Source organism: Cygnus atratus, chromosome 9 (genome assembly GCF_013377495.2).
Source record: "Cygnus atratus isolate AKBS03 ecotype Queensland, Australia chromosome 9, CAtr_DNAZoo_HiC_assembly, whole genome shotgun sequence".
Classification (NCBI taxonomy): domain Eukaryota; kingdom Metazoa; phylum Chordata; class Aves; order Anseriformes; family Anatidae; genus Cygnus; species Cygnus atratus.
The window spans coordinates 15680628-15704660 of NC_066370.1; the positions used below are offsets into that span (position 1 = coordinate 15680628).

General features: G+C 48.3%; 1 protein-coding gene across 32 annotated transcripts in view; it reads right to left on the reverse strand.

The window, feature by feature from the left end:
- The window catches only part of LPP (LIM domain containing preferred translocation partner in lipoma), a 336723-nt gene that overhangs the window by 226446 nt on the left and 86244 nt on the right, over positions 1–24033 (reverse strand). For 15 of the 32 annotated variants that reach the window (XM_035544617.1, XM_035544619.1, XM_035544622.1 and 12 more), the window contains one exon: positions 14739–14803. The exons of the other annotated variants lie outside the window; for them this stretch is intronic. The gene's annotated coding sequence lies outside the window, so the exon portion shown is untranslated. The remainder of the gene's footprint in view (positions 1–14738; positions 14804–24033) is intronic. 32 annotated transcript variants of the gene reach the window in all.

The following is a 24033-nucleotide window of genomic DNA, read 5'->3' on the forward strand; positions in this document are numbered from 1 at the left end:
TACAATTTCAGCAGAGAGCAGGCTGATTTCTGACTCCTGTGGTATGAGACAACCCTCAGCAACTCCAAACACAATCATATTGGATAAAACGTTAATCCGAGGCCTTAGCTACTTGTGGTCACAACAAACCCCAGGGCAATTGCAACAGAGGAGGTAGACCTGGTGGCCTGCCCAAAATGCTTACTCAAACACAGCAAAGTTTGTGGTTGAACCTTGAGAGCTGAGCCAGGAGGTAGCTCTGAGCCAGACAAATTTCTTCCAGTTCTTAAGCTTCTCTTCCTGATAACTTGACCTACAAGTTTGTGAGGGGGATGCTGCACTGTCTAAGGAAAGTTTGAGATGGATGTTTGAGAATTTTACGTAGAAAACAAGCAAGGAAATACACTGATAGGGACAGCAAAAGATCAGGCGGAATAATGCAGAGAGGTTATCATGGGGAGTCTCAGACCATGAGCTCCCTTATGCACGTAATTTATTTTCAAGATCCCTTTGCCAAAAAATTGCCTTTATTCTTGCTGTAACCTTGATTGTTGTTGTGCCTATGGGATAGCTCCATACTTGGGTTCCTACTTCAGCAAGGCGCTGCCAAACAGAATAGAGCGTATCCAACCGGTGCACACGTACTGGAATCCAACCAGTGCACACGTACTGGATTCAGGCCTATCCCACAGAAGAGCAAAGAAACCAGGAAACCAGGACAACACAAAGATGGCAAGGTTAAAGCTTTTAAAGCAAACCCAGGCAGTTTGGATGCTGATGATGCCTGTAAACAAGAGGGAACCATACGAAACTGGCATTCAGCTCAGCAGCAAGATATCAACAAGACCCCGGTGGGACCCAACAGGACTGTGGCAGCGTATTGACACGGAGCTAATTGTATTAGCTCTGCAGAGAGCTGTGTGTATGGCTCAGCCTGGGGAGAACAGCAGGGACCTGAGCCCAGCAGAGAGGGGGAAACTGATACAGTGCGAGCACAGAAACAAAGCAGAGCTTGAGGTGCTAACCCAGCAAGGCTGGTGGGGGCGTAGGTAAGCTATTGCTTATGGCCGGTTCCCCGTGCTGCGCCCCTCTTCTAAAGAGCTGTGGGGGACGGGAAGAGCCAGCTGCCACTTCCTGGAAGAACACACATTTACAATTTGCAGTCTAAACCCCAAGCTGTCAAGAGGACTTCTGTGAATGGCAGAGGAGCTGCAGCCCAGAATACGGTCACAGCAGGGGCCCTGCTCAAGTGGGATGCGAGCACAGGGCCAACGTACCACTATCACCTTCTTGCAACACCTCAAGGGGCTGGCAGTATGAACCAGAATTTGAAACCATAATGCCCCCAAAAAATCAATTAATGGGCAAGAATTGCGCTGAGGATCAAAATCTTTAATCCCTGATTCTTTCCCTCCCACCTGATCCACTTAACTTTTCCTCCCCAGACCCCAAGCCATCCTGCAAGTCACAGCCTGGTGTATAACAAATCCTTGGATGCTTTCTTCTCCTTCCTGAGCGCTGCACCAACCTGTGCCTCATTGTTGGCAGCTCAGCCCATGGCACCTTGCAAATAATCAGGGGAAATAGCCTTTTTCCTATGGAAAATCCTATATCCTAAGGAGTGATTGCTGCCAGATGGCTGGGAACTGATGCTGCAGAGAGATTGCTAATGGAAGCAAGATATTTGAGTGCCTGGAAACTGTAGGAAAAGAACACACATGCCTTTGTGCAAACAGTCAGAAAAAGACTACGTTTCTCTAAGTTCACAACAGGTGATTTGACATTCTCAAGAGACCAGCACCCTAATGTATTCCTACCTCCCTTTTGCCACACAAAGCAAAATTAGAGATTAAAATGCTTTCTTCTTTAAGAAACTGAAAGCCCACGGTACTCTCAGGAAAGAAAGAGGATCTCTGCTGGTTATCGAGTCCTGCTTTTAGATAAGGCTTGACCTAACACTAGATAAGGCAAGCTGTGCCTTTGTCATTGAAAACCTCCAAAACAGAGACTCGAGGCTGGTAAATTGTTCAGGTGTGCACTATTTTCCCAGTGAACACATTTTTCCAGCTCTCCAGCTGAATCTCCCAATCCACTACGTATATCCAGGGCATTTTATTTTGCCATTTGGACAGAAGCTTTTGGCTCTGACATCTTTGTAACGCCCCTGGCAGTGGTCGCAGGCTGCCGTTGGGTCACTGTTGCCTCCTCTCCACCAGGCTAAGCAAATGCAGCTCCCTCAGCCTTCTTGCAGGCCACGTGTGCTAGGACCTCGAGTGTCCCACAGCCCTCCTCTGGGCTCCCTCCAGCTCTGCAACACCTGCAACTGGAGGACTCACGACGGGACAGCAGCCTCGCCAGCACAGAGTAAAGGGGAGCAATAATGCCTCCAGATCCCTCCTGTAGTCTGCCCTCCTGGGTTCTCCTGAAGTAACCCAGCACGCATTTTGCTTTATTTGCGTTCACAGTGTACAGTAGACTCGCATTTGATTTGGCATCCACTGTATCCTCCAGGTCCCTTCATCAAAGACGGCACACAGCAGAATAAAAGGTGTATTTTGAGATCCTGCGTAAGCCAAGGGAGCCCCAGACTGTCCATGGACATATGGCTAGAAGGAGAAGTTATGAAGTGACGTTAGCTACCCCGGGCTATCTGCAGTAAGCACAACATGCAGCTAGTTGAGAAGATGGCTGTTCAAAGAGGGATGTTCTGGAACTGGGGGAAATGGGTGAAGAGGAACATTAAGAAGCGAGGCAAGTGTGCTGACACTCCTGAGCACACCAAGATAAAGCTCTCTTTTTGTATCTCCAGGGCATTAGTTCTGCTCTGAATAGAAACTGGGGACTGAAGACAAGTGGTCAGGATTTAATTTTCAATTCTTCTTTCAAACTCATCAAACTACTGAGGTCTATCCTAGTAAACTATTGGTCTTCTGCATCAGGTCAGTGTCTGCTCACTTGAGAACTGGTGTGCTTCGAGCTCTGGGAGATAATTCCCCAACTGAGCAAACCACGGGGCCAGCAACGAAGCTAACTCAGCCAGGCATCCGCGATGGCCTCGTACTTGTGCTAAACAACTGCGTCATATCAAAGACGTCATTCCAGTTGCTCCACCACTATCACATTGGCGTCTTCTCATTTTGATGAACCACTTCAGCCCTTTGTTCCCTTCCCCAGCAATCTGTATCAAGCCTTGTGACAAAGAGCTTCCAGCCGAGGGTGGTTCCCCAGGTGTGACGTGGATGAAGTGCATCATGAGCGCAGGGAATTTTTGGAGGAAAGGAGGAACCAAACTTCTCACAAATCTGGAGTTGGCGCTACGCTGCCTCATTTCAGCCGTGGCTGGCAGCCACTTGGGGTCTGTTTTCGCATGCTGCTGGGGCAGCTGGGCCACACAGCTGGTAAGTGCACACAGCTCAGTTAATCCAATGTCCTCCAACAGTTGCACCTGCCAGCTCACAGGTCTAAGGCAAGGCGTGTTCCCCCACCAGTAAGTGGTTGCAAGGCCACAGCACGCCTTCCCTGTGTAAAGCACATATTTCTCTTTCAAAGTAACGCAGTTGCCAACACCTTAAACACCCCAGGGACCTTCAACCCCACCAGCCCCTCTAAGTGCTTCATTACCTCCAGCAGACTCTTGCAGAGCTCACATCCCAGGTGAGCAGTATGAGCGAGGCTCTGTCAGCTAAAGAAAGCACACGGAGCTGCAGGGGACCAGAATCTGCAAATCAGGGCTAATGGCTTATCTATCACCGCTCATCGTGCCTGCAAGTCCGGTCTCTTATACTGCAAAATATCCAGGACAAAAAGGAACACAGCAACAAGAAACCACCTCTGAGATTAAAATTATTTCAGGTTTTTTTTCATGACATCTTACGGGAGGGAAGACTCCTTCCCCTCTTGATGGACTCTCTTACGGTGCTATGGGGACCAGCCAAATAATGCAGCTGAGGCACCTGAGCTGTGTGCACATCCCCAAAGCTTTCTTGTTTTTGAGTTAGAAACTGCTGCCTCAAGTTATAAAAACACCATGTTTTGAAATTGTATTGATATGTTCTTGGCACTGAAAAAAAAAATAAAAAAAAAAACAACTCCAAATGCAACCAATAAGGAAACTTGAGCTGCCCTTTGTTTCTGCAGGACTTAAAACACTAAGGGGAAAACCTAAGCAACAAAGTAAATTGATCCGTGGAAAGATGCAGTCTGTTAGGACCGGTACACAATCTGCATTTTGAAGCTAGCTTGAGCATACGAAGGCATAACCAGTACTCTGAAGTTCCCAGGTTGCTGCCATCACGTTCCCTAAGATGGCACTGCTGGAGACACCCCCCTGAGGAATCACATCCAAGACACACCCCTCCTTAAAGCAAGCAACCTCGGAGCCACTCTTCGTGAAGCAGCCACCAGGGACCAGCTTCACCTGCTCTCCTCGCACAAGCACAGCCAGCTGTGCCCTCTCCTCTGCAGCCCCCTCTGAATTCCATCGCTCTCCTGATTTCCAGTTGAAGCTATGATCTAGACAATAGAGGAAGGTTATTTAATCCTGCAGGGAACATACATGCCTGCACACAGACATGTGTACACATGTGCACACCACTTCTTTTTTTTTTTCCCCCCGATGCTACATCGTTTGCTCAGGAAAGTGGGAAAGAAGAGAAACCAACAGTTGCTCACATGGATCAACACTTCCAGGCTCTCTCTTTTGCAGCTCATCTCACTCATATTTGTGGTTTTAACATGTGATTCACATTAGGCCCCTCTGCTCGCCATTTGATGGTTCTGCTAAACAGATGTGAATTTGTTTAGTCACAGAGCCTGCTCCTTACACTGCCTCTTTGTAAAACAGATGGGCTTTTTTTTTTCCCTGTTCAGCAATATTCAGATAACGATCATACCCCATGCACAGGTTTGCTTGATGATTTTGTATGACAAGGTACAACATGTGAACAGAGACAGGATCTCATACGAGCCCTCTCCAGCAGCCAGGACACACTGCAGGACACGATGGCACTGATGGACAACGCCAAACCCCAACACCAGCGACATCTCGAGAAGACCCCATGGATCTCCAAGTCCAGTCCCATAACTTGAAGAAACCGAGTGATGCACAATGAACCTAGAAGGGTCCAGAAGACACAACTCCACCAAGCGCCCACCTCAAAGCACGTCTCCCCACGTGAAAGCTCCGGTGAAAGAGAGCTGAAGGGTAAGCTCCCGCAACGTTCATGGGGACATGAAACCATGCGCATCTCCTGGGACTCCTCAGCATGGGGAAATAGCCTGGAAAAGCTATTCACTCCCTGTGTGGGCATTCTTCTCTCTGCTCTGAGAGCGCCTTTGGCAATGGATAAAGCAGAACTGCACAAAGGCCCTCTCAGAGCAGAATAAGGCTGCCCACATGAGAAGTGCGCTCGGAATAGCTATTGCACTTTAAATTCACACCCTGGCTTTGTTTCGCAATACTCCCCCTGTGCAGAAAGGCCCTAGGCTTCAGATTCAATTTCAGCCCATATTATCGATAGCTGAGGACTGCTTCCATCTGAAGGCAGGACGTAGCCTATATGAGAGGCCAAAGTATGATGAGAGGGGAGAGGGGCGAAATTCACAATTCCTTTGTGCTGTCCTGTACGTGGATGTGCCTCTATATTGCTTTAATAACCGAACACTGATGACTTCATCCCAGCAAACGGCCTTGCTCTGGGGGTAAATGATCTCTGCTTCACCACAGAAACCAAGCACAGGATGTGTATACATGGCACACACAAATGTCATGCCCCCACCTGTGCAAGGATCTAATTCCTTTCCAAAAGCTGCAGTCCTGCCCCTCAGTCACAGCTCTGCCCTCCATGCACTGCCCACCTGTTACAACGATGACCTCAGTTTCTACAAGAAGCTACTCAGGACGTGTATAAATTTGCCTGGGCGGGGGGGAAAGAAGAAAATGAAAAAGTTGTAAACACGGCCATATTAAAATTTGGGTTATCTGGAGAATGAGACTCCAGGTTTCAGAAGGGAAGCAAAAGGGGAATTCTCTGCTTGAAAGGCAGCCAGGACACAGCCCCTAACAGCCCTCCCTGTGGGCCCTAACACTCAACATTCACAAGAGCAAAAAGTATACGTGCCTTTATTTTTTGTGCGATGGGCTTACAATAAAGCATATTAAAAGGCCAGAAGATATTAGGCAGTAAAATTTCCCCATAAGAGAAGACCAGTACTGAGAAGGACAGCTGAGTCCTTGCAGGAGGACAGGCACTTCAACTACAAAGCACCTCACGAGGTGCAATTTTCCTTCCTGTTAATGATCGTGCCATCCAAATATTCCGCCTATGGATCATACGGCAGCACTTCACTTTTGTGCATCTTAAGAAAAAACAACAAAGCGAAACACTGCTAAAGAGAGGCTTTCATAAGCATAAAGCAAATTTATGTGTCCAATTCCCAGAGGCTGGTTTCCTAACCTTCATTATGAGCCCTCAATAACTTTCTCTGAGAAACAAAACAATGCGCTTGTTGTACTCCATTCAAGTAAAACGAAATTCCCCCAACTTCACCCCACCTGCTCCCCAGCCCCGGGGCCGGTGCTCCAGCCGGGACAGGACCGATGCTACACCGAGGCAGAGCGTGGCATCCTCCGAGGTGCCACCTCCTGCGTCCTCCCTTCCTCGTCACCACCTCCCTTCCTACACACTGGGGAGAAGTTTTAGCCCTTTCCTTACGACGCTTGGAGCCATGAGATGAGCAGAGCTCTGCAAGTGCCATCCTGCCACACGTACGGAGCTGAAAAGCATCTAAAAAGCGAAGGACAGATACACACGTTCTCAGTGCAGGGTTAAAGCTAATGGGGAATGGAGCTATCCCAGCTGGCGAAGGCTCGTGATGGATAGCAGTGAGATGTTCTGAAGAAAATTAAGAAAACATTTTGAACGCCCTCCTAAAAGGGAACAAATAGGTCCAACACTCCAACAGAAGGAGATTTTTTGCATCTCTGAGTGATAGTGCTTCGCTTTTATGGCCTGCGGCTGCTTGGAAAATTCAAAGCTATTTCTCTGAAGAATTCACTTGGACAAGCTTTATGGCTTTGATCAGTTAACTATTTTTTAATGCTAATCTACCCCAGTGATATTTGTCCTCCTTTTCCCCATGTGCACAGAGGCACAGATGCAGACAAATACTACACAAAAGCAAACGTTACCCAGATGAACAGACAGGAACAATCACATCCAGAGCTGATAACCCCACACCAACTTGGTTCTGTATTATTCTTTTCTCATCTAGCAGCCCAAGATCCTTTTGCCCAATATGACCTGCTAATGGAAATTTGGCAATCAAATTTGGTGGCCAGCAGGTATAATGTACATGCAGTGATCTGGCCACAACTATTCTCACTCAAGTTAAAAAATAAAAATCGTATTGCCTAAAAGCTGCAATGAGACCTGTGGCTGAAAGGCCTTGCTTCATTAACAGAGACCCTGCAAGCAGCCCAAGAGATTGCTCCATCCTCCAGATGAACTAATAAAGGTGCAGATATGAGGATTTTCTTAAGTGTATGGAGCAAAGATATAAACTGAACCAAGAACAGGACTGGAGATACCTGACACCCATCATCCTCCTGGAATTGCTCTGACCTGCCCTGCAGACTCAGGCTTACACCCTAAGCACGATGCTTAGCAAACTCCATTTTCAGTCTCAGCATACGAACTTGCCTCCTTATTTAGAGCACCGAATACTGGAGATCGGTCCAACTGTGTAACAGGAACACGCCGAGTACATAAGCCCATATGCAATTAGCTGCCCCATTAGTTGTATCACTGTGACCTCCTATGCCATACAGAGCAGCCATTACACCTAGAAAAGGAGGGTAAGGAGCAGTCCCTGCTCTGCAGTACCTTTGCTATTCAAGTTGGTATCTAACTTTGCTTTCTGCCTTTGGGTAGCAGATTCAGGCAGTATTTCCTGTGGCAGAGAATTACACAGGCTGATTACCCTCTGCGGAAAAGTGAAAAAATCCTGGAAGCAATTTTCTGTCTCAATTGTTCCCAGAGCACAGGAACAATCTTTTCGCCCTCTTCCTATTTTCTGCTCAATGCCGTCCGGGCTCGGCGTGCAGAATTCATCACGCTGCTGCCTCAGGTCTGGGTCCTGCAAACACTTACCCAGGTGAAACTTTGCACATGAGCAGTCCTAAAGACTTCCACTTGCATCAGCCTTGAACGTGGCCACAAAGTCTTCAGAAGTCATAAAGAATGGATGAAGGTAGGTGTGAAACTCAAAGTACCCAAGAAATGTTCAGTCCTAGGTAGAACCAGGCTTACCTCCACGGCATGACACAGACGAGCAATGTGTTTGTGACAGCCATTTCTTAATCCAGCTCTTTTAAAATTCATGAGTACATTTTTAAAGACAGTCATGGAAGAGCAGCTTGAACTGAGAACCGTGAATCTCAGATAGAGCTCATAGGAAGGAAGAGCATTTTCTCAAACAAAAAATTTCATTTCCATGAAAAAAAAAACCAAAAAACACATATGCTTTATGTGGGGAAAACAAACAAAAACCCAACAACTTTTTTAGACAAAAATCTAGAAGTCCATTGCTTTCTACCGGGGTCTGAAAGAAACCATGCAAAAACAAAAAAAAAAAACCTGTTTTTTTTTTAAAACCAACTAAACTGAAAAACCACCCTACACACCCCAGGAGGCAGCACGATGCTCTGCTCTGCTCCAGCACCCAGGTGCCTCAGGGAGTCCCAGGTTTCACAACCCGAGGAGCTGAAATTTGGCAAAAGATTGCCCCACAAGACAGGGAGAGGACCAGGGACTGAGCAGCAACCTGCACCTCTCCAGGCATGCTGCAGCAGGGGCTCCAAACATATATTTTTTAGCATTTTGACAACAAATACATTCTATACGTGTACACACCCCCACTCTGAATGATTTAATCCATACCTTATTGTCCAGCCAGAAGTGTTTTGATAGAAAATGCTCTATTTGCCCTCATCAGCTGGGCTTAAGCATCAGTAAAAATATTTTTTTGAATTGACACCGCTGGTCCCAGAGTGGACGAACAAGCTCTTTGGATAATTTGCCTCCAAAGGCAGGTACTGACCTTTCAGTTGGATTATTATTTTTTCGTTAAATAAAGCTAACTTTTAAAAGATTGTTACTTTTCTGCTGATGCTGCTGGGAGAGGGGGAGCAAACAGGGCTGCGTGCCCGCTACACGATCTCGTGGCCAATCTTAATATCGCTTAATTTTCAGATGAGGAATTTGGTAGTAAACAACCTTTTCGTTGTACACAAACATTTTTAATTTCATGCCCTGCTGATCATACATCTGTTAGAGTTCCTTCTCCATCCATTGCTGTAACGATAATAAAAGAAAAATCACCACGCTAAGAACGTGGTTTGTCTGAAACGAAAATTGAATAATAATCGATTTTCCTCAGCGGGATGAGGGAAGGCAGCGAGCAGCACAGCTTGCCCGGTGAAGCTGACAGAGGTATGGTTTTGGAAGTGACACCTTAACATTCGTCCTGCTGGTGGCTCCCAGGGCCACCACCCTCAGAGGTGGCAGCCCCACTGCCCCCCGGCGGGGTGGATCGCAGCAGCCCCGTTTCATGGGCACTTTGTCACCATTCCTGTTTGTGTAAGAGCCTTTTCTGAACTGCTGATACATCATTTTTGCCTTTTTAAGACTCCTCCTATTCCCATAGCCGTGCCAGGCCAACTCCAAATGAGAAATGCTGTGCGTGTAGGAGTCACACAATAAATAAGCGACGGGAATCCGCCTGATGCCCCAGGCAAGGCGACCCAAAGACATGGGCAGAGGTAGGGGGCTCTGCTACATCCAAGATGCCTCCCCACGCTCCAGTCCTCATATCAGCATCCCGTACACCTCTCCTTCCAGAGGCTGTTCTCTAAAGCATCGTTATCTACATAAGCTCCCCCTCATCTTCATCAAGAAGCACAGTTGTTTGAGTAATCCAGCTCTAAGGAGACTCCCCCGGGTTAACCAGTACCAATTAATTACTTCCATTTTGCAGATAAGCAAACAAAGGAACACAAGAGAGCACTGAGCGCCCTGGTCTACATTTACAGAGCAGAGTTCATGGCACAAACACGCTGACCTGGCTCACGGGTCAGAGTAACCAAAGCCCCGGGGAGAGGAACCTGGGATCCCCAGCCCCTGCCTCCTCCTGCCGCAGGAGCAACACCAGCCTGCCCCACACAGCCACCACTGCATGGCACAAAACCCATGAGGCTGCAAAGGATTTCGCTTGGCCCTTCATGCTGAAGCTATATATATGTTTGTTTATTTATTTATTTATTTATATATATATATATATATATATATATGCGCCAGGCAGTGATCCCCAGGCTGGTGTTGGGAAAGGTACTGTGAATCCCAAAGCAAGGCTCGCTCTGCTCACCCACAGCATTTTACTTCATTACAGCACTCAGCACTCCGAGATAACTCTGCCAGGCCCCATTCTCCCCTACTACCCTCCACGTGCATGTTACAGCCACATATATCGAAACCAGAGCATCCTAGCCTCCTAGCCACTCTAGGCTTGGGGCAAAGACTGGGGAAATTCGGTGAAGGTGATCCTAACCAGCCTCTACCACCTGTAAGACTAGGTGACCACGATCAGCATCAGGACAGGTACTGATACCTCCCGTCTGCAAAATGCAAAAGCATTCAGCTCCAGGCTTTTCAGACCTCTAATTAAAGTGCATTCAGTCAAACAACGCTACCAGAATTACCAGTGTAAAGGGAGGGGAAGGAATAAAAAAAGACTTTGTTGAGCAAAAGTACTCCAAGACACATTTGATGTAATAGTCATATGATTAACAAACTGTCATATCAAAGTTTTCTGCAAAGTAGGAACACTCTGACAGTTCATATTTTAAAAACTGACATTTTGATTCATTACTGTAAATAGCACTCTGTATTAAATATTGTGACAAGGCATACAGTGTATTTTTTGAGCTCTGTAACATTTAGGAAGTACCGGATTTTTTTTAAAAAACACGTATAATATCAAAAGCAGTTAAAGCAGAACTTCAAGACGGCTTCTAGAGGAGAGGATCGTTATTTCTGAAATAACCTACTTCTTTGCCGTCATCTTGAGCACTGCTGGGAACTTTGGCCCACAAGGATCTTAATGTACTGTGTGCATAATAAAACAGGGAATTGTCTCACGGAACAGAAGAGCTAGAAGGAAAGTGGCTACATTAAATAATGTAAAATTACTCAGCAGCTGATCATCTTGGAGCTGGCATAAGGGGAAGAACGCTAAAAGGTGCTGAATCTCAGGATATCTGAGAGTGCAGGATCACAATCAAAATAAACAAAGTGACGTCCAGATGAGTGCCCACACGGGCGCCTCGCTTATCCCTTAGTCTCCAACCATGTTTTGCCCATTGCAGGCAGAGGTGAGAGGGAAGGGCTGCCCAGAGGGAGCTGTCAAGGACTTTTTCTTGCATGGGACCGCAGGAGAGCAACCCGAGCCGCAGGGATGCTGTGAGCCACCAGAACTGCCCTGCCAAACCAGAATCTTTCATACCTTTCATCCACCGCCCCGAGCCTCTCTCAGCTCATGGGGCCCTTCCCTGACTCAGCAGCACGACAGCAAACAGGACCGGGCCCATAAGCAATGCAAATGGTTTGCATTTCCTCAAAAGCTGTGCACATGATAGAGAAATTAAAAATAAAGCCCCAGCTAGCAAAGAAAGGCCTGACAAAGCAGCAGAAAACCCGAGGCTGCCTAGCCTGTTTGCAAGATGCTCAGGTGTTATTAGGACCGCAGTCAAGGGCTTTACAAAGAAAAATGGTCCCCATTACCATTACTTACAGCCAGCTGCAAGTGGAGCTCTGGGCTCAGTCTGCTGTGAGAGAATGGATATGCTGCCACAGACACGAGCAGCGAGCCCGGCCTGGGACACGGTGAGGCAGTCACGCACCCTGAAGATGGATCACAACGCTATTTCCACGTGGGTCTGATCCAACACAGCCTGCGTTTCCCTAGGAGCAGCTCCATACCACTCATATGCTGGAAATCTTGCGGATGGGTTTGCATGCCAGCAAGTGTGGTGGTAGTAGTGGTCTAGCCAAACATCCAAAGCATATTGGCACCGCTATAATTTGTCCATTCACCAATATGTTTTCCTAAAAATGCCCATATGCTTTTCCTGCAGTTCCCATATGCTTTTGCGAAGAGAAACAAAAACATTTTGTTAGTTGCAAGCGATTGATCGCTGCATATTTCACAGAAGTCAAATAGAAAAACAACAACAAAAAAGCAGTCAGCTGCTTCCCCCTCCCTTTCCTCTCTGCTCACGGAGGGAACTGTGAAGAGCAGGAAAAATTCAGCCCACAGCAAAATACACACACGGCTCATTTTTTGCACTGCAAGATATTCTAGGAATTACAGGAAGAATCTTCATTAAAAACAAGCTATCAAAGATCTGGCAGCCGGTGGCATTCCAGGCAGTAATTCAGCATTGGGTGTTTGTCTACATGCTCAGTGCTAGCTCGGGTCCTCAGGAAGGAGCAGCACCCGTCGGGTAACGCAGCCCACAGGAATCCAGGCTCCTAGAGAAGCATGTTAACCGCGCCTGGGGGATGCTGCCACAAAGAGGTTACAGCCTTCCTGATGTGCAGGACAGCTAATTTGATGCCAAATCTATCACAGAAACCCCCTGCCGTGTGCAAGGCTTCCTAGGAAGGCACGGGGCTGCTGCTGCAAATCCCAAAGCAGCGAGTGCGTGCGCGGAGCAGGCAGACTGCTGGGTTCAGCCGGGAGCATGCGTGTGGGTGTGCAAGTTTGTGGGTGTGCAAGTATGTGGGTATCAAGGCTGGAGCATGTGGCAACCGTGGCTTTTCAGTCGGAGACTCATTAAGAAACGCGGCAGACCCGGAGCCAACATTCAAAGAGGAGCAGTGTGAAACATTTCTCTGGAGAAAGATTAGTGCATGTCCTTTACACAAATAAAATTAAAGAGAGAAGCATAATATGGACAAATCAATTAACTTCTGAAAAGCCAAGGGCACCGAACGTAACAGCAGAGGAGATGGGAAGAGCTTCGTTACAGGGACGCTGAAGCAGTGCACAGCCTTTCTTCCTTGCAAAAGAAATTCAGCTACTGCTGCACGAAGTTCTGATTCCAGCCCTGTGTTCCTCCACTGTTACTGGAACATTACTGGAATTACTCGACTGTTACCGGAGTTTGAGGCTGACCTTCTGCACGGGACACCACCAGCTGCATGCACCCTCCTACCAGCATGAGGACTTCCAGTGGTGCAGGCCAATGTTCTACGGTCCTCCAGCAAATTTAACCAGAAACGTTCTTCCCAAAGCTTGGGTTTCCTTACCATGATCTAATCTCACACAAATAGCCTAATGAGAGACCAGGTACAATAGGGCAAGAGTCCAATTCTCCACCAGAAAAAAAACTGATTTCTCTTCTCTTGACTGTTTTTTCAATCTCTTGCACAAGGCTCACAGTAAAAAATAATAAATTTGTCAGAGACTGCTTGCTTGGCAAGATACATTTTATGATATGCTTTTGTCCTGAGAGGAGCTGTGAGCACCTAAACATCTGACTTCCCAATTCACAAATATATTGATGCTGTTGCTTAAGCTTTCAACAGAAAGCAAAAAAAAAAAAAAATACCATCTCATTTAGTCAACAGTCTACAAGGGTGGGCTTCTCCCTAGGTTTCATATTTACAGCAACACACTGGGACAGTCTATTAGACTTAGCCAGGAAAGCTGCCACAGAAGGAGCGAGACTAAGAGAAGTGCTGCCATTAATCTTTGATAACCCAGCAAATGGGAAGACCAGGCCTTGAACCAAATTCTACTCTCTTGCTATTAATCTCCTGTCCTCTACTTATTAATCCCTTGTCTGTCTTTCTCCTTCAACATTTATTAATGCCCCCAACTGTTTGCAGTAAACAGGACGCTGAAACCTCATCTCTAGCCAGCCATAATTCACCAGACAGAAAGAAAAGCAACAGAAAAACAAGAGGGTAAAAAGGAGGAAAGGAAGGATGTGGATTGCCTTACTGAAATGGCAGGATGAGTGCACTTCTATTCAGTGACACAGGAGGGTAAAGAAGCACTCCCAATTTCTGCATGCCACACAGACATCTCACAGATCTCAAGCCGGATCCACATCGAGGCAAATGAAGTAGCTCCACTAGTCAATACAGGGTAGCTGGGTTTAGTGGCCCGTGTCCAGAAGCAGCCTCTGGCATGAAAATAACCCCCCAGCAAACCGGGGCATGAAGGCCAGTGCTGTGTATAAACAGCACAATTAAAAAGGATGACGAGGCCAAAGCTACCAGCTAACCTTGTCCATTTATTATCCCCTTCTCCATACGGGGCTGCTCGCTGCTTTCTCCCCACAGCTGCCATCACTTTGTAGCATCTCTAACACCTCTTTTGCCTCCTGGGATGTTTCAGCTGATGGAGGCCTGAGGACAGACCCACTGCCCTGACACCGCTCCTTTTTAGCGACCTCACCTGAGGGCTCACCCTCACTACAATTCAGTCATCGTGGGTCCAGACCTGGACCCAGAAATAATAAAAACCACACTGAGTCTCCTGGGGTGCCCTGGCCTCCACCACCACGGGCTCTGGAGAAACGCCTTCATTTGCTGAAGGACCAAATTACACTTTGCAAAAGCAGCCCTGGGGTCTGCAGGCTCTGTCCACACTCAGCTGTTTGCCAAAGCCCCACGAGCTGATGCGCTCCTCACCTGGAAGCCAGGCAGCCCCGTCAGGCCCCGGGACAGACGTAGGGACAGGCTCTTCCGAGGCACCTCTGCGGACGGAAACGGAAAGGGCAGAATTAACCTTTTTGCTCACAGTGAAAGCAGAAAGTAAATCAAGCTGGCTGTGACACCTCACAGAGAAAACAGCCCTAAAAGGGCCTGTAGGCCCGCTACCTTCCCTCGCAGAGCAGATCATGACTATTTTTCCTCTGATCCAGCTCCCGTGTCAGCCTGGCCCTGCTTTGCTCCATGTAAGGGCTTTTCACACGTCGGCAGGGCAGATTAAATCTGAGCGAGCATCAGAGCGACTGAGGTTTATTTGAGAGAGGAGCTGCTTGTTTTAAATCAACGCGGAGCTGGTGAAAGGCACTGACGTAAGGGCTCTAGGTAACAAAGCCTCTTTCAAAGCCCGACCAGACACCCTCCTGCCTCTCGTGCTTAAAGGGCCTCTTCTTCCTGAGCCTCCTTCTCCGCTAGGGCCGCAGTGAGTCACCCTGCGGCGCCGGGTAGGCATGTGAGCACCAAGGAGTAGTGAGGCCGAGATGGGATGCGTTATACACGCAGCACTTGGGGAAAAAAACAAGCGGCCGGGTGGGACGGTCCGAGTCCCATCTCCACCTCCAGCCCTGGCTTCCTTTGGGTGCCTCCAAAGATGCCTAGCAAAAAGAAAAACATGAAAAGTTGGGTTTTCGAAGTAACCACAGGCTGCTTTTAACCAGCAGCCTTTCATACTTGCAGCTTATTGATATCTGAGCCTCCTCTTGTGTTTTCCATTTCCTTTCATCTCAGTGCCAGGGAAGAAATAAGCAAGTACAAAATACCAGCGAGGACCAGTGCGAGGCCCTGCACACCTGCCCCTGCACACCTGCCCCTGCCCACTCCATCGCCAGGGTCAGAGGATTCCCTATCACCTCCAGCTTCTGCCCACATCCTTCCCCTGCATGCCTGAAATTAATTGTCTATAACACAGGCGGCTGAGATTAACTAATGAGTTAAAAGATCCTTAAAGGCAGGGAGGAGAAGAGCCCACCACTGGTGTCCTTGCCTAGGAGAAGTGGATCTGGCAGGGCAGCAGCTTCGCCCTCCCGCCCCAGGTGGAGGAAGGGAAGTGCAGCGAAGGAGAACTGCAGAGGTTGCTTCAGGCCCTCACCAAAGCGCAAGAAGCCCGGAGAAATTTCCCGAGGATCTGCCTGCTCTGACGCTGGATATTCCTTTCATATTTGCCATGACAAATAATGCATGTTAACATTTTTTCGAGCACTGTAAGCCCCGTATCGAGTAACAGCAGAGACAGACAGGTGTCCTGACCACAGAGGAGGCAGCATATGCCAACAGTTTGGAATTTATTATTATTGTTATTTTTTAAAGGGGGAAACAAATCCCACGGATTATTCTGTGCACGATACATTTTCTGCTCCCTGTTTGATGTCGCTTTCAGACCGAGGACTTCAAATAGCTAATGCTAACCTATGCCTCCAGCCTGTTTGAAACTCATGCCCCTTGCGTGACCAGCCATGAATGCATGGTGAATCACTTCTACCACACACGGAGGGGGTGAGGAGCGGTGGTCCATGCCTCCTGAGCACTGCATGGACACGAACACATTGGGGGAAAAGAGATAGCAGCCCCCTCTGCATTGCAGCCTGGGAATTCAGCGCTACCAGCTTTGTACTTCTGGAGCTGGAAAGCTCAAGCTGCAGGTCAGCAGCCCAACCATGAGCAGTGAGATGAGAGAAGATAACTGCTGGCGTTTTCTGCAGAGCACACACATACAACCTGCACAGGCTGCACTTCCACTCTCCCTGCCTGCCTTTGGGAGATGCTTAAGAGAAGCTGCGTTTTAATTACTAGTCCTAATCAAGGGAATCTAATCTTGACAGCGAGGGAGAGAGAGCTAACCCAAAGTTACAGATGTGGGGGTATGTGGGTCCCAGCTCTTCGCTTCTCTGCTGACATTATGGCTTCCAGGAATTAAATCAAAACCCCACTTACCTTCGGAGATGTTGCAATTTGCATCTAAAGCGCTGCCCAAACCTCAGTTGTAATAACCAGTTAGAGCTCCACTGAAATCAATGGAGTTACTCTGATTCTGTCTGGTTACAGATCTACAGACCAATAAACATTAAAGCTCTTCCAACCTGCAGCTAAATATCTTCTAATAGAAGACCATTATCTTTGTCAGATTGATTTGGACACCTTGTTTACAGCATGCTTGAAGACTCATTAGAATCTTCGGGGTTTGGTAGCTGTATTTTAAGAATAAACCCCAGCAGCAATTAACCACTTGAATATGGCATGTTAACAGTTTACAGACAAGCTGGAGTGGAGCTAGAACTTCACTTTCTGCTTCTCACTGGGAAATCGGTAAAATGGAGGAAGCAAATAAAATGCAGAAAAATGAAAGCGAGCTGTGCACACACCAAAAAATCATCCGCGTTATTTGATAGATACTGAATTAAAAAGAAATACAGGGATAAGAGAGACAAAATCATAACAGAGAAACGCAGTCCTCTCCTCCTTGTAAGCCCTACTAAATATTATGGCATGCACATAAGACGATGCTCACCCCAGGAAACGCAGACGTGCGTCCTTGGCTGCCTCTGGCACTAACAGCTGGGCTCAGGTTGGGCTCCTCTCCTTCGAGCCTTCCCAAACCCCCTGTCACAAAGCCTCCCAGCAGTGAGCTCACAATGGCCAGGCTCCCCGGCAGCAGTGATGCTACCAACACGTTACCAACACGTTTTACAGCTCTCTGTCCAAGGGTGGATGCTACTGACATTGCCACGTCCCGAAGAAAAAGAAATGCAACCCTCCCTTAGCCTTTCAATCAGCAAGACAGCGCCGTGAGCGAGGAGGCGGCGCTGCCCCGGGAGCGAGCGGGCTGCTCCACTGGGGCAGAACGGTGGCAGATGGGAGCCTCCTGTCCCAGCTGGACTGGAATGTCACCACGTTTGTGGGTATGGCTGTGGCACTTGCACCGTGCTCCCTGGTCATACATGCCTGCCCTGACCACAGCTCTCTGCTGGCTCCGAGGAGAATGGGCAGACAGCAGCGCAGCCACCCCAGGCACCCAGCACAGGGCATGCACCAGTCTGGGCATCAGTGTGTGGGCAGGGGTGGTGGGGACAGGGTTGTGCACAGCCCCATGGGTGCACTCCATCGTATTCCCTGGGTGCACTCCATCATATTCCCTTCTGCTGTTCCAGTTCTGGATGCAGCTTTGAAAACCCATAGTGCCAGGCACCTAACCAACATGCTGCTCCAGCTAAATTATGGCAGGTTGAGCTCAGTTTTGCCAGTAAAATGGGAAAGGACAAAAATAAATGAAAACAACAACAAATGAGTAGTAGTAGCATTTTGTTAACATCAAACAAGCCCAAAAGCCCCAGCAAATCAAAGACAAAACAGAACAGGGGATATGGAGAAACACTCTCAGTCTCTGCTATTGCTTCAGCGGCAGAGAGCAGCTTGCAGCCACGACCCTTCGAAGCTCAGGTAGCTCAGGTGCTGGAAGCAAGACACCACGCTCTATTAACACCATGCACGGAGGTACAGTGCTCCTGTACCGACGTGCTCCTGCACCACGAGAGCAGCTCATCGGAGGGGATGAGCAGGGTGCTCGGACGGGCTGCCTCTTGCACTGCAGCCCAGCAGGCAAGCCATGAGGACCCCGTGCGGGCGAGCACACCGGGTGCCAGCCCCGTGCCCACCAGCAGGATGGATGCTCCTGGTGCTCCCACCGCGGTGTCGGGCACCTCTGATGAGGGTCCCTTCCCACCAGGCACGGCTCCCCGCTGCCACGCAGAAGCTTCCCAGACAGACCACAGAGAAAGTCAGGCGCAGCTCAAATAAGCACCTGGATCTACAAACAACAGATTAAATTCTCAAGCTACAGAAGTATGTTTTAGCAAAAGTGCAATTGAACTCCATGTACTTGTTACATTTCTAAATATACTCCGGTTGTCAAGACAACACAGAGACTGATGGATCTCTAAAGTGTACTGTATCTATTTAATTGTCAGCATTTCAAACTGACTCGAGGAGGGAAAAAAATGCTGCGTGATAAGTCTAATCGTCATGGTTACCACTGGCTAACCCCATAATAAAAATATATATATTCTAGCTGAATGTGCCAAGCCATGTGAGGAGCAGATGGGAGACATTCTCATTACTGCGACAGCCTCCACTGGAAAACTAAACTTGAGGAAGGATGCGAGAGACTTTACAGAGATCTCAGACACAACAGACGTCGTGGGCTGCATCTTCCCAGCCGTTTGGCAGCAGCCGCTCGGGCTTTTCCGCCGCGCTTCTTCGCCCCTCGCGGGCTGGGACAACCCACGGGGCTGGGGCTCCCTAATTTGCTGGCGTTCCTGCTTGGGGAATCTCAATCCTCCCCGTAAAAAGCCTGGGATGCGAGCTGTTACTCCTTAAAAACCTCTGACAAAATGCAACGTGCAACCGCCTGGCATTTGCGCTCCCACCCTCGCCTGCTTCTCTCCTCCCTGCGGGCAGCCCACGGGCATCGCTCCGGCAGGAGGCTGCTGCAGCCCGGCCCTGCTGCTCTAACGCTGTGAACAGCTCCAACGAGAGCCATGTCCTGCCTTGGAGAAGGGCCACAAGCAGCAAGGAGCAGCCAGCCACCGCTGCAGGTAGCATCACATCAGCCAGAGGTTGGGCTGGGCACTGCCATGCACCCCTGCCAGCCTCTGCACCCGGTTTGACAAGCACAGTCCAGCACCGCCGTCCACGTGCAGTCCCTCCTGGAAGAGATGCTTTCCAAAAAAAGCCTCAGACACCGGCTTTTTACATGGAAGACCTCCACAACAATGTCTGAGATATCTACCTGGGTATGAAATGATTGTAAAACCCAGGCTTTCCTTCTCTGAGCAAAACTCATCCAACCGCACTCGTTTCTCACCGTGCCTTCATCGAGCTGAAATTTAACTTGTAAGGGAAAGGCACAAATCTCATCCGGGCATGAGAGGCAATGGGAACCAACTCATGTTCACCTGACCAGCACTGATGTCAGTGAATGACCAGGTTTCCAATTCACCTGAAGCTTCCCCAACGTTTTTTGACAGAGAGCACGTCGGAGTTGAATCACCCTTAAAAGTCTCCCCCGTGACGCTCAGCTTCCTCGTACAGATAAAAGCTCTGCATCTCCGCCGTCAGACGCTCCCATGGAAATCGTAGGGCAGCGCCTAAATCCATCTCCAGGGGAGAGCCACAAAATAAAATTCGATCTGGTTGGAAACCACTATTTAAGACAAACACACCCCTTCCAAGGCCTCTCGAGCGAGGTGTCTGAGGTTGTGCTGTATTCCCTGGAGCTCGCCCTCGCTCACTACCAAGATGAACAATTTCTGAATTCCCGACCTGAGATTCTCGGTGACAGATATCTAGCTTTCGTGCCTACCAATACAGTCACCATGCGGTTCACCATCACGCGCTGCTTCACAGAGCCCTATGTGCACGGAGATGGGCAGTGAAAATCAAAACAGAAGTAGCACAGAAGTGTTATTTCCGGGGCTGGTGTGAGAATTATTGCAGCTACCACTAAGGCTAGGAGCCAAAAAGGAGTCTCAGGCACAAAGAAGTCTTCAAGTCAACAGGACTTGGAGGTGGCTGGTTTCCCCAGGCATATGGCTACACCTGGAGTGAAGCAGCACCAGCATTTCATCCCGAGGTGCCTAACTACTTCTGAAACTAAACATTTCCCATAAGGAACTCCAAAGAGCTTACAGCCCTTCTGCAGGCTGTATCCAGAGCTTAACTGAGCTGAAATACCAAACAACCGGGAGCTTAAAATCACGCTCCCAAGTGCCTGTTTCGACATCACAGGGGTGCAGGAACCTAACTTTGGTTTTCCTGTTACTGAAAGTGCTTGCCTAGGGCACCGGGCTCTCAGCTATGGCTCTGGGACAACTATTACATTCTGTTCTAATAAAGTGCACGCTCTCAGGAGCAAACTCCCCAGGATGACTCCTTTGCTTTGGCACAAATGGACTCATTTGGTTGAGATAAAAGGATGTTCTCTTGCATCACTTTCATTTGATTTTTTTTTTTTTTAAAGATAGAGAAACAGTTAATTTTGCTAAATGAGTGCTCTGTTGCCATGACTTCACTGCAGACAAACACAAAGCCATCAAGCTCCTTTTCTCTGGGCGTTGTTTTTTTCAAACAGGTATTTGATTGCCTGTATTTTCTTACTTCTTTTCCCAACATCTGGATTTCCAGCAACATCCCCCAGCCATGCAGATTCATAAGGGCTATACCTGCTCATTTAGAGAGATTTCTGCACATATTTGTGCCCTCACAATTCATCTCTGCCAGATGTGCCACCATGACTTCTGCGACTCCAGCTTGCAGGACGCTGCTGCCTACAGCAGCAGGCAGTGAATCTCTCCAAAGGAAACCCAAAGTTTATGGGATTGGTCCCTGAAAGGCAGAATTCCCACCAAGGACTAAAGGATGGCTCCATCCCACTCACTGGCGACCCAGACTGTTACCAGAATTTTGCCCCAGTCTAAAACCAGAAGCCTCCCACAATTACGAGTCCTTCCCAGTGCCTTGGTTTCCCAGCCAGGTGAAGACTGTGTGTACATGTCATCTGCCTCTGCGGGGAGTTGCGACACTGGCCGAGTTAATATTCACGAACTACACTGGGGATTAAAAATATTATTAGACTTGACTGAGGTAGACGCTTTTTTCTTCTTTCTTTCCTTTTTCCTTTTTCTTTTTTTTTTTCCCTCTAATGTTTGCATTGAATAGACAGACTAAGCAGAAACAGCATTTGTAGCCTGCAGCCATTATCCTAGTAAATGGCTTATTACAGCACGCAGCCTACCCACTCACCTCCAGCCTGTCTCACTTAGAGGCAGGTAGGTGGAAGCGCTGCTCATTCCTGAGAACTTTCCTTTTTACTCTCTCTGCCTGATGGAGACTCTCGATAGCCGGGCTCACAAGACAGGGATTAGGATATAAATGCTTCAGTAGAAGCTTGTTGTTTGGTACCTATTTATGACAATCACAGAACAATTAATTACTTCCTGGCTAAGACTAATTCCCGTCTCTTCCAAAGAGGTGGGGGAGCTGGGGGTAAGGAATTGTCTCAAGACTTTTGATTTCCTGATGAGTCACAGCAGATCCACTACAACGCGCTCGATACTTCAGTCAGGCTGTTTCTCATCAAGGTATATTCAATACATTACCAAGATGTGGAGCGTGCTATTTTAAGGGCTCATTTCAGGCCCTGTAGGCATAATGCTGCTTCTGAACGTGCGTTTGGTCCCGGACAAGGCAGACTCACCTCCTGCTCCACCGCCCCTTCCCACACCCCCCCATAACCAGAGATAAACAAACGCTGCAAGAGACAGCAAACCAAGAGCCGTACACTCGGTGCACTGATTTTCACAACACGCAGCCCTTCAGTAAGTAGCCCTCTCTCCTACTTCATTAGTTCATTCCCTTCCCTTTGGCAATGAAATTACTTATGTGACAGCAGCATCTGACAAGAAGAAAACATTCACAGACTGCGCGGGTTGCAACATGTCCGCAGCGTCTTGCTTTCTTCGTTCTAGGGCCAAGAATCATACATTTATTTTTCTGCCCCGGGGAGCAACTCGGCATCCCTGTACGAATCCTCAATTGTCCCCAGTTCCCACGCCACCCACTCACAAGCTCCCAGGCTCCGTAAGGCAGGCGGGAGCCACCTTGCCCAACCTCTGAGCAGCAACGCAGGTTTTGGGGACCGCGGCAGGTGCCCTCTGGTCCTCATTAATTCCTTTATTTAACGAACTGTTAGACGTAATTTATTGTGTCGATTGGGCAATTGATCCCTGGCGGGTCCTTTGAGTCCACAGCAGGTTGCGTTCTGCATCTGCCTGACTCCAGAATGTGTAAAAAAAAAAAAAAAAAAAAAAAAAAAGCATAGCCATGATAATAAATGTGCTCAAGACCGTAACGTATGGGTGACAAGGACTGGGTACCAGAGACAGACAGCCATGCTCTTGCTTTTTGAGTCACTAGCATGCCATCACAGACTTCGGCTGCTCTAAGAGCAGCCACTGCCCAGACACCACCTCAAGGCTATGCTGGAGCTCCTTATTACCAGAGGTTTTCCCCATGGCACAACCGGACTGTGCAAACAGTTTCTGTGCAAGCAGCTGCAGTGCCAGTTTCTGCCAAGCCCATGCTAATTGCGAGCGATTCCAGTTCAAAAGCTCTGAAGCCAGAAAGTATTTCGGTGACATGTAACCCAGCTCTCATCTGTCACCAGCTCTCCAGCGGCGAACAAATCTGCAATCAGCTATGAAAACCTGTCAGTGTCTCTTCTTTCCTCCTCCTTGGAAACACTTCTGTGCAAATTCTGATTTTATGCAGCTCATTTTTGATCCTCGCGACGTTTTCAGACCGTCAGTGTAATTGGATTGCCAAAGCAACACAAAGGTGTGGCCATGGACGTCCCATCGAAGTCGATAGATTCTCCAAGCCTTAGCAGCTCCTCAGGTGCTACTTTAAAAGTATCATCACCTCTCCTTGGATCATGTTCATCTAAAAGCCTCAAGGCACCTTAGAGATATTCAACCAGCTTCACAGAGACTCCGTGAATGCAAACAGCGCGTGGTCAAGGATCATTTCACATGGCCAAGTTTGATTTGGAAGACCCAAGGAAGGAAATACGCTGAGCTGTAGGTTTAAAGCACGGCAAATCTCCTCGAGTAGGCTCTGTTAGTCAGTCACCTTAACCAGAAGGAGAACGCTCACGCTAATTTTATGTATTTCCATGAAATACACTATCACCTCAGTTTGGGTGTTTACAGGACAAGCAGTGGCATTCACTTTGAGCTGCAAGGGACAGAGCAGCACAGCTCTGTGTGCACGTGAATCCACGCCGGGAATTTCAGCGCCTGCTCTCTCTGTTTTACAGTACCCTTGATAAAGTCCCTTCATCACATTTGGGCTGGACTAGCCAGCATCTGCTTCCAACCAGATCCGAAATGCCTGCTCGACTGTGCAGCTCTCTTCTTCAGGCAGCAACCAGCTCCTTTAAAGAAAGTGTGAGGTAGCAGAGGGGATCATGAGCTGATGGCCTCTGCCATGCCACGGAAAAGCACCCGTGGAGCCACTGCCTCGGGGCACAGTGCAAGCAACTTTCCTAAAAACTTGTGTTGTGAGCAAAGGAAAGATACAGGACCATATTAAGAAAGATGACAAAAAGAACTTCAAAGGAATTCTAAGTTCTCCTTTTTTTGGACAATAGCATATGGCTCCGACAGCT